The sequence below is a fragment of the Sorex araneus genome, chromosome 5, assembly GCF_027595985.1.
Source record: "Sorex araneus isolate mSorAra2 chromosome 5, mSorAra2.pri, whole genome shotgun sequence".
Taxonomy (NCBI): Eukaryota; Metazoa; Chordata; class Mammalia; order Eulipotyphla; family Soricidae; genus Sorex; species Sorex araneus.
The window spans coordinates 78,306,417-78,322,656 of NC_073306.1; the positions used below are offsets into that span (position 1 = coordinate 78,306,417).

Below are 16,240 nucleotides of genomic sequence, written 5' to 3' on the forward strand. Positions count from 1 at the left end.
AAAGTGATTCTTTTACCTTTAAGTATCTAATTTCACCAAAGTATTCAGGTACCATTTAGAGAAAAAAAAAAAACCTCATTAAAGCCATTTTTCTTTGAAAACATCAATTAAGATTTTCAGGAAAAAAAACTGTTCCATCAAAATCTAATTGTTTTATCCTGTTGCATCATTTTACTGCCTAATCTAAAATTTTAATTTTTTAAACATAACTATTTTTTGAGATTTTTGTTTTGAAGTTAATTTGTTTTATTTTACAAAATTATCTGATATTTATCTTGACATCACATAGAATTAAACTTCTTGCTTTCATTTTCAAACTCTTTCAATATATTCTCCTTGATGCCTTCAGATCAATTTTTCTAGTGTAATCTTAAATATATGCTCTTATATATACTTTTCCATCATTGCCCTGATCAAGTACCACCAATTCCCTACTAATTATATAACTAAATCTACATTCCTTTATGCTATCATAAAATACCTGGTATTAACTTTACTCAAGTGATATTTTTATCCCCAAAGCAATCATTTTTTAGGTGCCTAATTTTTGCTAAGTACTGAATTATGTCTTTAAAAGTTTTTACCTTTACTTTGAGACTTTCTTTAATACTTGACCAAAATATACTTTCTATTTTTTTCTTTTTGGGTCACACCTGGCGATGCACCGGGGTCACTCCTGGCTCTGCACTCAGGAATTACCCCTGGTGGTGCTCAGGGGACCATATGGGATGCTGGGAATCGAACCTGGGTCTGCCGAGTGCAAGGCAGATGCCCTACCCACTGTGCTATTGCTCCAGCCCCCTATACTTTCTAATCTTATCTATATAATTTCTACCTAAAAATATCACTGTAATCATAATATGTCTCTTTACTATGTCTTTAAATTTTCATTGGCTTCCTCCTCCATGCTTTATTTTATTACTTTGCATACAATATTATGTATACGATTATATCTTTTTTGGTTTTCACAGTAACTATTATTTGGGGGAACATATTACTTTAAGATGCAACTAGGTAACTAATTTCTTTGAACTTTTGTGTACTCTTTATTTCACCAAAGTATAAGCTATTTTTTAGTTCTTTTTTAGGTCTTTTTTTAGTCTGAGTCTGATGCCTTTCTATCCCATTCAGCATCTGGCAAAATGCTTTGCACCTGACATAAGCTAATTTGTGATTGTTAAATATATCTGGTGTCAGAGCAGATAAAAGATAGTACATTCCATTGCTCTTGACATCCCTGAAAATTTACAGGCCCTCTTCATTTCCACATCTGGTCAAATAATGGCAATTGAGTTGTTGCCTTTCTTGAATGGGTGAGACTTTCCAAAGTAAAAACAGTGTTGTCAAATGTAAATATAAAATGTTTTGTGACTATGGTAAAAGAAAAAGAAAAGATGGGGAAGATACACATTAGCTTTCTTAGTGCAATCTTTTCACCTTTCAAGTTTGGTTCCTCAGAAAGAACTGTCTATTCATTTGCTGTAGAAAAAGAAGAAACTAAGATTCCTAAGCAGAAATCATGTTAGTTGTGCAGCTGAGTTTATCTCTATGTCAAACAGAATCCCACACTGACTTCTAAGTCTTGTATTAAATGTCCAGATGAGCAATGGGAAAGGCTCTACAAAACTCTAACATTCCTAAAGTGAACACCCCCCTCACTCCAGGAGAGACTGGAAATTCTGCTTAGCTCTAAGACACAAAGACAAATCAGTATATGGCAGCCTTCCAACCTGTCACCTTATTGGAATTCGGGCAGTCTACCTGATTCCTGGTAGGTATTTGTGTCTTTTTAAAAGCCTGACCTCACTCTTGTCATATCAGTTTACTCCAAGCTCCTTTGGATTATTCTTAATGCCATGGCGACACCATGTAAGTTTCTTCTCTATGACAAGAGAGCTCAAATGGGAGGCGTTATCTACGAGAGGAGTCAGAGGACCTTTGTTTGCCATGTGGAATTTAGTAAATAGAAGAAAAAATGATGTGCTGATTACAGAAAGTTATTGTGGTCTTTGCTCTACAAGAGGAGGTCTAATTTTAATTCTTTGATCTGTTTAATATTTTATAACCACTTCTATCTACTAAACCCTGGGGATGTAATGATGAGCTTGATAGATGTAGATTTTCTTATCAAGCTTAGAGGTTGGTGGGAGAGAAAGTAAGTTTTAACTAGGCAATTACCGAAGGTGTTTGAGGTGTGGGGAAAGCAAAAGCTTTTAAGAAAACGCAAGAGAGTGTTGCAAAAGGTCTGGAGGAAATGGCTGGGGAAAGGCTTCACTTAAGAAGTAACATCTGTAAGTCATGGACTCAGAATGTCAGAGCCTTAAATGATTTCCCTGTTTGAACCTTCCTGCTAAGCTAAATCTAAAAGGAGTGCTTGGCAGAGCTTTAATTTTCAGCTGTTCTGGATAAGAAATAACCCTTGCGTGCATTGATTTTTTTATTTAGTGCCATTCTTTAAGTGGTGTCAGAAATAAATATAGATTATACTAGTTTTGTCCCCAATTTCTGGCGCAGAGCTCCTAATAGTTTTGGAATTTCCTGACAGGATCACTTTTCTTTACTCAAAAGAACAAATCCCTTTTTAGTCACACCTGAGTCTATGTGAATGAGGTGACTCTGGGTAAAATGTGGCTAGTTTCAGATCATGAAGAAATAACCGTGTCTTTAGAGGGGTGAAGATTTTCTGTCTACATTGACTCAGGGAAGAGAGAAGAGGCAGTGATTTCACTGACCAATCTGAAGTAATGAAACTTCTGAAAACATTTTAAAGAACAGGAGGGTTCCAGAGGTTTTCTAAGTCGGTGCTAGTAGAGGACACAAAAGCTCATACCCATCCTCACCCCTTTCCCTTCTTGCACTCAGATATTACTCCTGGCGGTGCTCCAGGGACCATATGGGATGCTGGGAATTGAACCTGGGTCAGCTACATGCAAGGCAAATGCCCTACCCACTGTGCTATCACCCTGCCCCCCCTTTCCCTTCTTGACCATCGTCAAGTACCCTGCCCTGTGTCTGTCTCTTTCATTTGACTGTTCCAATGCACCTGTTTTCCAAATTTCTGTGAATCATTCTAGTGAATTAGCAAACTTATGGAAGAGAATGTGGATGTCCCTGAATTTGTAAATAGGCCAAACAGGTGTGGTTAGTCTAGAGCTTGCAACTGACGTCTGAAGTAGAGACAGTCATCTGATATGAATTTCAACCTTATAGAAGCTTATGTTTTATTCCAGGTAGTTAAAATCATAATAGGATTGCTATAGACCACTCAAGTGAGTCAAAGAAAAAGACAACTCACAATGCTCATCATAATGTAAAAACATCTCCAGCAAAAGAACAAATGGAACTCAGTGGCTTCCAGAAACCTTTTACCAAGTTTACACTGGGAGCTTATCATTAACACCAAGGGGAACGTGGTCATTTTACTGGAATCAAAGATTGCAAAATAGCCTGTCCTTTTAAAATGGAACTGTTTCTTAATGTTCTTTCCAAATACTTCCCACACCTTTTCCCAGGGAAAGCAAGAGCCAGAAAAGATAGTCTCCTGCGGCTGGGCAGATAGACCCAGCTCTGCTTCACTGGTACCCATTTCACTGGCCCTGTGAGCCACAGGTTGGAGGAGTGTTGCTTTTACATACCTATTGGCAGAATGTAAATGGGCCATTGTCAGTTCTTTTCTTCAGGGTAGATTTGGAGAGGAATTTTGTTCTCGGTGCATTGTCCAAGTGCAGTTCTGACTGGATCTTAGACAACTGCAGTTCTGTCTTTGGGTATCATGTCTCTCCCAGGACCCCTGGCCCACTTTAGCTTTTGTGGCTGGACATAAATATTCAGAGATATCAGCAACAAAACATTCATTTGCTGTTTTTTTCCCTTGGAACCCAAGTGGTATAAATAAAGCTCACTTGATGGGTTTTGTTTCAATTTAAGGTAATACTTTATGGACAAAGTATTCCTTTAAAAAAAATTACCAGCAGAAGAACTAGCATTTTTATCCTTCTTTATATTTATGCTCTATTTTATTTATTTTAAAGTACACACACATGTTTACCACTAATATCAGCCCTTAGAGCCAGAGAGATCAGTATGATGCCATAAAACTGAAGACATGGAGCCCTGGATTGGGGCGTAATGCTTGCTTAGGCCCACGCAGAATAATGGGGGAAGGTCAAAATGGGGGTGAGAAAACAAGGCTTCACTCTGTGAGTAACAGGGTCCCTAGGGTGGAGAGAATAAAAGATATAAAATTAAAACTGGAAAGTTTAGATTTATTAAAGTAGGTCCAGAATACTTATGAGATGGCACGTGGAACAACCCCTTTATATGCTCAGAACTGACTTAGCAGTGAATGAAGTTGACCAGAATGTAGAACAAAATCACTATAAAAACGCTCTGTCATAGATACCAACAATATTTAACTAGAAAGACATAGATACCAATAATATTTAACTAGATACATAGATACCAATAATATTTAACTAGAAAGACATTGAAAGAACAGAGTGTTAAAAGTAGGTAAAGGAATATACCTGATAACCTTTCAGTATCTATATTGCAGACTACAATGCCCAAAAGGGAGAGCTAAGGGAGAGAAAGGAAGGGGGACAGAGAGAGAGAGAGAGAGAGAGAGAGAGAGAGAGAGAGAGAGAGAGAGAGAGAGAAAGTGCCTGCCATAGTAGCTGGCTCAGGGTGGTGGGGTGGTGGAAGGGAAACTGGGGACACTGGTGCTGGGAAATGTACACTGGTGGAAGGATGGTGTTAGAACTGTATAATAGAAATCTAATCATGAACAGCTTTATAGGGTCTTTCTAACAGTGATTTAATTTTTAAAAAATTGTTTAAAAATTGAGAGAGGTCAAAAGGCTTTAAAATTATCTTCCCCTCACAGTAGTAGTTCAAACTATGCAAGAACCCCTGCTGTCAGTAGCATGGACTAGAGTGAGTGGTGGTCCCAGCGTAATTTGCAAAGCTGGGTGAATGCCCTCTGTGAATCACATGGTGAAACATCTGTCTTCTTCTTCCAACCTTTCTCGAATAAACCATGATCACAGAGCATGCCATTCAGTCCATTCAACCTTTCAGGGTCAAACCCTAGCATTTAAAATACATATATATATATATATATATACACATATATATATATTATATATATGTAACAAAGAGAAAATTAAACAGTGAGAGCTGATAGGTCATGCTTCCCTCTCTGTTGTTCTGTCTTTATAGCAATAACAACAAATCAGAAAGTGAGGTCTTAAAGCTTTATAATTCCAACATGGAGACAAGACCAAGGATGACGAGAGAGGAGAACGCATCAGTGGCCCTTCTAAAAGTGAAAATGGACTCCACCCAAAGCAGATGGAGATGTAGTAGGGATGTATCAGTAGGAGCTTGTTTAAGAATGATGATTTCCCGAGCATCAGCAGTTACAGCACTGCACCCTGGACCCGTGTGCTGAACGCACTTTCTGGTTGACTGGGAATCATAGGTGGGGTTGAGTCTCCTGAGCACCACTTCAGAGCCTCCCCCTCCACCACAAGGAAAAAAATGTGACTTCAAAGAATGGGGCAAATACTTTTTAGTTTAGGATAGTTTTTCCCAGCGTGGGGGGCTAATATTGGCCCCACTGGAAAACCCAGGAGGGCAATAGTAGCCTTGTGCGATCAGGAAAACCGAGAAACTTTTTCCTAAAAGGGGAGTGGTAGACCAAACTGGGGGCCTCTGGGTTAGATGCTTGACTTTTTGATACTTTCAACTTTCAGACAGCCAGCTGTCAGTTTTGATGGTGCTGTGACTATTCAGGGCCCTGGCAAGCAACTTGGGCGTAGGTAAGGAGAAAAAAACCAAAACAGTGGATTCATTTTGGGACATGCTGAGTTTTTGTTACTTTCATGACTCTCAGTAGATAGCCAGAAAGATGTTGTGATGAGTCTACAGCTCATGGTTAAGGAATTATAATTATAAGTATCAGCATTTGCAGATCAGAGAAGCCACAAGCCAAGGATTCTGGTCGACCTGGTCAACCCCGTTGTCTAAGGGAGGAGATTGTCTTAGGGCCCTACCCGTGGTTCCTTTTACCTTTCAATTCAAATCAATGCCTTTATTATATGCTAAAGCTAACATTCTTCTTTTCTTACTACAACCCACTTTTACTCTTTTGATCAAGACAGATCAGGTGCCAAGTGTAGATTATTTTGTACGCTCTCTCAGAAAACACACCATTCATCTTTAACTTAATGCTTTCCCTTATGCTATCACTTTTCTCTTTTAAAAGAAAAGTGTTCTTTTCTCACCACTATAGTGGAGTCTTTTCAGATTAGTTATTCCCTGGCTCCCACTGCAATTAATCAACTCTTGGGATAGTGAAACACCAGAAGAAGAGCATCTGTTGATCTTTTGTTTTCTCTCTAACATTGGAAGTGAGAAAAGGCAGGTCAGGTGAAGTCAGGATATTTGTCCGACATCATACTGTCAATTAGAGGTAGAGTCAGGAGTAAAAATTAGATCTTAGGACACCTAGTTAGAAGTTCTTTTTTGTTTTGTACTACCTTATAATCTGATTCTTTATTACTTTCTGCATTTAAACATCCAGTATTATTGCTGTGTTCTGCTTCTCCTCCAAAACAATCCTCTAAAAAGCAGAACAGCAATCACCTTTATTCAACTGTGCTTGGATGAACACTTCGCCCTCACATAGGCAGAGACTAAGAAAGGAACAAGGCAAACATAGTTTTTTAAGGACATTGCTGTGAACATCTCAAATGAGTGTTCTTCCCCCACAAAAATGTTGGCTCTCTCTTAAGCGAACTATTATCATTGCTGTCTCTTAACTGCTGCCCAACACATGTACCCAGAATCTTCCTGTTAAATGTAGCTTTTCCCATTTCCCTATCCCCAAATCCTGCCCCTTTTCTGCAGTCCACTTTCATATGGCCTCTATTGCCATCTTTTTTGTTTTTGTTTTGGGGCCACATCCAGTGGTACTCAGGGTTTATTTCTGGGTCTGCAATCAGGGATCACTCCTAGTGGGGCTCAGGAGACCATATGGGGTGTCAGAGATCAAATCCAGTTCAACCACATATGAGGCAAATGCCCTAATGCTGTGCTATTGCTCCAGCCCCTATATAGTTATCTTTGATGCCTTCTGCTAGATTGGCCTTTCAATAAAAGAGTAACAAAAGTATTTTCAAATCTAAACATATTAGTAATTTTTGAAAACATGGGTGCCTCAAGATAATATAGATATATGATTACCTAGATGTTAATGAGAGATTTTTTGGAAAGTGTTAGTTTTTGTATGTGGCTGTTTGTCAGCTACAGTTCTACAGTGCTATCTTGTTGATCTAATTACTTAGTAGAGGTAGGCAGGAGGGAAGGAACACTTGTTGATTCTGTATCACTAGCTGAAATACTGAGTCATAAGCTAGAAAAAGTATGTAGAGCTGATTTTCAGATGATCTTTTTTTGTTTTTTTACAGGATAGGGGGCATTTTTAAAAAATGATATGTCATATTCTATTAAAAAAACCTTTTTATATAGCTTAACAGAGAGGCGGTACAGCAGATGTCTCTTAGAAGTGGTGTGAAATCTGGGTTTCATGAGGTTTATTTTGTGAGACTGAACAACTTCCTCCAACTTTTAGCTTTCTCAGGGAGAATATAGAATGTGGTTGGAGTACTTACCTTTAGATTAAGTACACAGTAAATGGTAGAGGAATTTTTCCTCTTTTTCATTTTGTGCCGCCTTTTCCCATTCAAAGATAATGACTGGGATCTCTTACATGTTAGGTTCTTTCCTGCTCGCCATAAAGAGCTCAAAAATGAGAGGCAGGAAGGCATCTCACCAACTAATTTTGATGCTGTATGACAAAAGTGCAATAGAACTGTCAGTGATCCTTGAATGTTGAGGAAGCAGGCTGCTTCTTACTTGGAGAGACGTTCAGAGAAGCAACATTAAATATCTTTTGTGTTTTATGGTTATTTAATACTTGGACATTAAGCCTTTGTATTTTATGGTCAATAATCATTTCTACCTAAACCGAGCATGAATCTGCATAGCATGACAATTTGATTTTTGTCATCAGGTTAAGATGGCATAGCAGATGCTGAATGATGGCACTGTTTACAGTGATCACCATCAAAAGTATAGGTTTTATAAAGTGAAATCACTTCCTAATACGCAGTATTGTCAGTTTCATCATAATTCACAAGGCTACATGTTTCAATCGCTATGGAGCACTAATTAAATGGCAGGACTGGGGAGACAGAGACTGCCTGGCTTTCCCAGAGCCCAGGGACATTGGAAAGGTGAAAGAGCAAGTCATCACAGAGCATCACCATTATACATTATTCTTTTATGGTGATAATGTGATACTTTCACTGATTGCAGCATCATCCTCGCATTATACAGTTATTATGAAATCATAATTGGATAAGATATTTGGTCATTTAGGAATGCTATGGCATTTATCCAGTGATCCATCCTTGATTCAGAATGACTCACTGTCATTATGATGCAGCCAGTCTTGCTGAATTTGACAGCAACTTGCCGTTCAAATTTGTGAGATGACATTCTTGGTGGATAAGTTGGCAAGGAGGAATTTTTCCTCTTTCTTCCTGAAGGGTGAAGTCTTTTTTTTTTTAATTTATTTATTTTTAATTAGAGAATCACCGTGAGGGTACAGTTACAGATTTATACACTTTTGTGCTTATACTTCCCTCATACAAAGTTTGGGAACCCATCCCTTCACCAGTGCCCATTCTCCACCACCCGTAAACCCAGTGTCCCTCCCACCCTCCCCAATCCCATCTCCCCCCCACCCCACCCTGCCACTGTGGCAAGGCATTCCCTTCTGTTTTCTCTCTCTAATTAGCTGTTGTGGTTTGCAATAAAGGTGTTGAGTGGCCACTGTGCTCAGTCTCTAGCCCTCATTCAGCCCGCAACTCCCTTCCCCCACATGGCCTTCTACTACAATGTAGTTGGTGATCGCTTCTCTGAGTTGACCTTTCCCCGGAACGTGAGGCCAGCCTCGAAGCCATGGAGTCAACCTCCTGGTACTTATTTCTACAGTTCTTGGGTGTTAGTCTCCCACTCTGTTATTCTATATACCATAGATGAGTGCAATCTTTCTATGTCTGTCTCTCTCTTTCTGACTCATTTCACTCAGCATGAAACTTTTCATGCCCATCCACTTAACTACAAAATTCTTGACCTCCTTTTTTCTAACAGCTGCATAGTATTCCATTGTATAGATGTACCAAAGTTTCCTCAACCAGTCATCCGTTCTGGGGCATTCGGGTTTTTTCCAGATTCTGGCTATTGTAAACAGTGCTGCGATGAACATACATGTGCAGATGTTGTTTCGATTGTACTTTTTTGCCTCTCTGGGATATATTCCCAGCAGTGGTATTGCTGGGTCAAATGGGAATTCAATATCTAATTTTTTGAGAGTCGTCCAAATTGTTTTCCAGAAGGGCTGAACCAGTCGGCATTCCCACCAGCAGTGAAGAAGGGTTGAAGGGTGAAGTCTTAACCTGTGCTTCCGAATATCTGTACCTGTCATGGACTGATGGAAATGCCTGAAGTTCTGTCTGCATTCCTTTGCCATGCCCTCTTTCCTTCCGCCTGACCATGGTGTGTGTGTGTGTGTGTGTGTGTGTGTGTGTGTGTGTGTGTGTGTGTGTGTGTGTGTGTACATACCTCAGTATTCACATAGTCTTCAGAGAGCCTTTTTTCCCCCAATATCTGTGATTGCTATCTGGGTGGCAAAGTATGATCTGCAATTATTCCTCCAATAGTTGCCACTGTATCTTTGTGGTAGGGGACCAGGCAAGACTGAGACATAGGAATACTTGAGGTAGGCTAATGGTTTACTCTTCTGGTTAGGCTAATGATTTGGTGCCAGTTCACATGGATATTGTTCCAATATTTGTTTATGACATTTTAAAGAAGAGAAGCCAAGTTCTGAATTCTCCAGAAGGAAGAGAGTAGCCAAAGATCCTTGGAAGTTTCCCTGTCTGCCAATTCCCAGAATGTTTACTGACCAGAAGAAAAAGAGCTGCCTGCTTGTCTTCCAACCATATTCTATACTCTCTCTGAGAAAAATTCTGATAAATGCCATTTTTACTTAATTTTGTTTAGTTTCCAAAGATTTTGCTTAAACACCCGTGGTGAATAAGTACTTGGGAGTTATCAAGATACCCTGACTCTTAATCTTGCCCTGAAAGACACAGTGAGATAGGTTCTAAAAGGGTTAGGTAAATAAAGTACTGCTCCAGCCTCAAGGAATATATACTCTGGCACAGAATCAGAAAACTGGTAGTAACGCATTCAAGGAACACAGATGGAAGAACTGTCAATCCAGCCTGTGAGGTTAGGATGGCTCATGAAGGTCATTTATGGAACTGATTCCAAGGTGTGAAAAGCTGGTAAAGAGGAAATATCTCTTTTAAGTATACCTGGAATTCATGCTTTGAACTTAACAAGTTGGTGAAATAGACTTTAATTTTTCATAGCTGCAGGACTTAAACGTGTGATTATTAAATAGGAATTTGCACAAGGTAGGAAGGAATAAGTAACTACTATGGTGATTTTTATCTAAAAGGAGAGAGGGAGAGAGAGAGAGTAAAAGGGAATGTGCCTGCCACAGAGGCAGAGGAAGGGGAAGGGAAGGGAAGGGAATGGGATAGGGGTAGAGGGAAAGATACTGGGAACATTGGTGGTGGAGAATGGGCACTAGTGGAGGGATGGGTACTCAACCATTATATGTGTGACTGAAATGTAATCATGAAAATGTGTAAGTCTATAATTCTATTTCATGGTGTTTCATTAAAATTTTTTAAATAATTAAATATGGTGATTTTTGTTATATCTAACCTACAAAATGAAACTAAGTGACTCTGGAAAGGTACTTGACTTTTTAGTCTTAAAAACTAAGATTTTTATTACTAAAAAACAAGTTCACCCAAGTAGAAAATTATTGTCATATTCCAGGTATTTAAATGGTGATTCCTTGTTTATCTGTAAGGGAACTTGTTTTTTGTTGAACTCCACCATCTCTAGTAACCAGAAGAGAGAGCCCTTAGATGTCTCAGCAGGCCAAAGTATTTTTCTGCCAGAAAATTGATTGCTCCCTGTTGTATTTTTAATCCATGGTTACTTAATGTTCCCTCTTACTACCTCATTGGCATCCTTCTGAAAGCAGCGCTTGAGAAATGGACATCTTTAGGATTGTTTTTTTTTATTTCCAAATCTTCCAAATACATTGTTTCAGTTATCTCAGAACGGATTTTTTTTAAAGGAAAAATGCACATCTTGTGCCCAAACACTAAAGAGAGGGATGTTTTTTGAGGGGATAGGTAATGCCAGTTTTATAACACTCATTAGCATAGCAAGCCTGGATCCCACAGACACCAGCCTCCGGGCTCAGTATCTGGGTCTGTCAGAATTATAGTGACAATCTGAGTCCTGATTTTATCCTGCCTAATAAGGACTATTTATTCTTTGCAAGAAACCTGGCCATTTTGGTGTTTTTAAATGTTATCCTTGCAATTCATACATTAGTTTGCTGCTGGATTGGGGGTGGAACAGAGGAGAAAGGTGAAAACTTGTTATTTCTCAAATTAGTTTGAAGGATTCGGTTTCAGCTTAGATAAACTAGATTTTATGGTTATAATTTCACGTGATAATAATGGCTTCACTCTGACATGAAAAGTTATCATTATGAAACAGCTTTAGTTAAGTACTGAATTTTTATCTTCTCAGCAAAATATTCCTTTGGTTTTGGTAAATGTAAAATAGAAACTGGTTAGTGATGCACATTGAAAAATATGTAGCCCAACTCAAATAAATGCAGAATAAAGCAACAATAAAATAAATTTTCATACATGGAACTTACTTTTTTTTTAGTGTGGACATGCTGGTTGGTGCTAAGAATTTACTCCTTGCTCTGTGTTCAGGCACTGTTCATAGCAGTGCCAGGCTCAAACCAGGCTTTCTGCATGCAAAGCATGCACTCATCCCACTGTGCTCTCTCTCCAGCCCCAATAAAAGATTTTAATGATGACTTTTGCATTGGGGGAGATGCTGCTAATATGTATTTTTTTATGATGGAATAGCACTGCTATTTATTTAATCATTGATTAAGCTGATTGAATCAGGCATGAACTCCACATTACTTTTTTTTAATTCTATTTTGAATGTTAATTTTATTTTATTATTTTATTATTATTTCCCCCTTTTTTTGGTCTACTGTGAGATAGTTACAAAGCTTTCATGTTTGAGCTTCAGTCATACAATCATACACCCGTCCCTTCACCAGTACACCTCTTCCACCACCAAAATCCTCAGTATTCGCCTCCATGCATCCCCGTTCCAACCGTTCCCCTGCTGTGTCACAGACAATTTTCCCCATACTCTCTCTATTTTGGTTACATTCGATATTTCGACACCAGTCTCACCACCACTCAAACCTGCTGAAAAGGCAATGGTAGATGATTTGTTTTGTATTGCCTGTTATGGATACAACATAATGTCCAGGAAATTCTGTGTCATTCTCTTCCAGGGGTTTTAGTTTATAGTTTCTGGGCCTTGGCCATTGATGAGATTACATGGCGCCAGGGGCAGTTTGTGGGTGTGACTGCCAAGCTACTGGAAAACTGGGGACCTGGGGGGAGGAGGCCCAGTCCTGATCCAAGTGGACTTGGAGATCTCAGTCACAGATTTCCACATACATGGGTTTTCCTGCCGTTTCACTCTTGGTGAGGATAGTCTCGTCTTGGGTGAGGTTTGTCCCTTCTTGGGTGAAGCTTGTCTGAGCGTGTGGAGAGTGGCCTTGGGCATGGCAGTGGTTGGAGTCTGGAGGTTTTTGGCTTCTGAGGTTCTGCTTGGGGTAGGGAGGGAAACTCAACAAGCCCCCCTCTGAGGTGCCCCAGTGAAGACAGCCTGGTGCAGGGTCAGGACATTGTACAGTGCTCTCTTCCAGGCTGCTAATATATTTTTGTAGGAAAGAAAGCCTAACCTTCTTAGGAAGTAATTTGTGTTACATATGCAAAGGTTTAAAACAGGCTATTTTTGACCCATTCCTCTCACTTTTGGAAGTCTGTTGAAGGAAGGAAATCAAATAAAGAGAGTACAGAGGTACTTATAGCTCTATAATTAAAACAGAAAGTCTGGAATTTGGGCCAGAAGATACTACAGGGGTAAGGTGCTTGTTTCACTTGCATGAGGTTCCATCCCTGGCATCACATATGGTCCCCCAGGTACCATCAGAAGTGATCCCTAAACACAAAGCCAGAAGTAAGCCCTGAACTGCCACCAGAGTGGCTCCCAAACAAAATAAAAACAAAATAAAAAAAGGAAATCTAAGATTAAATAGGGAAATTATTTTGTAAAATGTAATATTAATGTGTGAACTATTATATTTCCATCAAAATATTTAAAGAAACATTATAACAGCCTTTGATAAATAATGTGGCCAAAAAAGCAACCACAGAGTCATTAACTTTTACAATAATGTAATTATTTCAAACAGAACAGGTCAGGGCCAAAGAGGTAGCATAGCAGGAAAGGCACTTACCTTGCTTGCAGCTGACCTGAGTTCAATTCCTTGTGCCACATATGGTCCCCTGAGCATCCCCAGGAGTCAGCCCTGAGAACCACCAGTTGTGGCCCCAATTCCCCTGCCAAAAATAACTAGCAGGTCAGACAAAGAAAATAAGGATGAAAGAAACATGTGGAAGGAGAAAACTATCCCAAATTCTTTTTCTCCCATATTTATTTTCTGTAAGAAACATTTCAGTGATTTTTTTCTATCTTGTGAATGTATAAAATGGGTGATTCCTCAGTGCCTGTTTCATTTTTCATTAGGAAGTTAACATTTGGGGTCCAGAAAGATTTCCCCAAAAGCGCAAGGAAACCCTTGAACATTGCTGGGTGTGACTTAAAACAGATTGATGTTTGGGCTTGGGGAGAGCTCAAAAGATTGTAGTGTATGCCATATGCACCCAAGTTTGATCTCTGAACACCATGCCCTCCCCTAGTATCATTGTGTGGTGGTACCTGGCTGAAGCTCTAGTCACCAGATACACAGAACTGGGCTAAGTTTCTTAGAGATGTGGCCCTTCCGATCCATGCATTGCTTAGAATACCCTACATCTGCACCAACACCCCTCCTCACCCCCGAAAGATCAGCATTGTTCATGCCTCAAAATTTATACCTTGTAAATCACTTGTAATGATGATATTAAACATGTGCCTGGTGACAGTGATCTGTTTCTCTCCCTGGGTACTAGATGACACCTTTTATGTACCATTCAGAAGGTCATCTCTTTGACAAAACATTTTACCTTTTGTATGTTGGACATTTTATAACCACATTAGTGGGTAAACTTTGGCAGTTCCATGATGTATAAAATTTAACAATATGTTTATGACTTCTCTTTTAGGAATTTGTCAAATAGAAACGGATTGCAGCTTCAGTTAAACAGCATCACAGGGTAAGATTAACATTCTGAATTGTGAACATATGGTAAAGATAATTGCTGTCATGTTGATAGCTTGGGGCAAATAAATACCAAATACTCAGCATGTGAAAAGAGATTACTATTCTTTCAGAAGTTCTTTGAAAATTCTTTTTACATTTTTATACCTGTGAATAAACAGAAAATGAAATTCATTTACATTTTGATAAAATGTCACCTTTCTGTTCTTTGTTGCTTTTGTGTGTAGGAAATATCTCTGCATGTGTTTGCTAATTGTCATTTTTAATATTCAAAAAGGAATATGCTAAAAATCTTTGATGTTTGGGCTCCATGATCTGTTTTTCTGATTTTTTTAAGGTGGAATTTTTAATGCATAGAGTCAGTTTGTCATGTTTCCATAAGTAAAAGATGGCCATGCTCCCATAGAATAGGTAAGTCAGAAATAAAACTATTTACTCTGTTGCTTCCTGCAGTCATCGTTCATCATTTATAATTGTGGCATATTCATTTTAAATTGACTCTGAGATAAAACTTTTGGCTTTGACATCACAAATGATTAATTTTGAATGCTTAATTTGACAGCAAAACTCTAGTGTTGTGACTGGCATATGTCTTAAAGTGTATCAACCAGCTCTGAACATACAGTCACCAGAAAGCAGAGGTGAGAACAGTGGGTCTGTCCCCTACTGTATTCTGACTACCTTTTTATTATATATAAATATGTATATATATATATTCTCAAACTTACATCGTAATTTCCTGTTGATTCATTGAGCTGATTATGAATTTTAATTTTGTTTATTTACTCATTTATTGGTTGGGGTGCTACATGTAGCAGTGTTCAGGGCTTACCCTGGCTCTGTGGTCAGGGATCACTCCTGGCAGTGCTGAGCAACCACATGTGGTGCAAGTATAGAACCAGTGTCAGTTTTGGGGCCACACCCAGCAATGTTCAGAGCTCACTCCTGGCTCTGTGCTTGGGGAATCTCTCCTGGTAGGGTTTGAGAGATAGTATGTGGAGTTTAAACTCAAGTTGACTGTATGCAAGATTAATTTCCTGCCTTCTGTACATTTTCTGGTCAAAAAAGCTTGTTATTGATACATTAGGTGTCCAAAATCAATGCTGTCAACCTGGCAATTCTTCTTAAATCCTGAAATTTGGCATTTTGCTTCATGTTCTACTAAACTGTGACTCTGAAAAGTAGGATGATGGTAGTGGGGTCAGGAAAACATGTATAATAAACAATGTAGATGGTGAAGAAAGCTTTGAGGTAGGCTTTTCTAAAAATACAGAAATATTTTATTATTTCTGGAATCTAAGCTTTTCCATCATTATTTTTTTCCAATTTGATATTGCTTTCTGTTTTCATATTCTAAGAATCAGGTTGCCACATGTGGCTTTATGGCTTCAACTGATTCATTTTAAATGTGTTCCAAATAATTTGGCAGCTTTCTAAAAGCACCAAAGAATTGAAGTGTTTTCCTAAGAAGATAATTACCCTCCAAATTAAAATACATAATATATCCCATAACTATTAAAACCAAGGATAAGTGAAGAAATGTTCTTTTATATTCAGAAAAACTCAAGTTTAATTAGAATTTCTAGAGTTGTTCTCTTGATTTTCATTATACTCATATTTGATGGCTTTTTCTTGGGGCTTAAAGATGATTAGGTGATTTTCCTAATATTTAGAATATGATTTATGATTGTTTCATAGACCCACTACTACACTGAAGTTTTGTAGAATGGGAGTCACACATTTATG

General features: G+C 38.6%; 1 protein-coding gene across 3 annotated transcripts in view; it reads left to right on the top strand.

Annotated features, from left to right (window-relative positions):
- LRRC8B (leucine rich repeat containing 8 VRAC subunit B) overlaps positions 1-16,240 on the top strand; it is a 70,486-nt gene that overhangs the window by 32,230 nt on the left and 22,016 nt on the right. For 2 of the 3 annotated variants that reach the window (XM_004603298.2, XM_055138536.1), the window contains exons 2-3: positions 14,439-14,489; positions 14,832-14,905. The gene's annotated coding sequence lies outside the window, so the exon portion shown is untranslated. Of the gene's footprint in view, positions 1-14,438; positions 14,490-14,831; positions 14,906-15,056; positions 15,136-16,240 lie in introns of all 3 variants that reach the window. The other variant, XM_055138537.1, reaches the window with a different exon arrangement.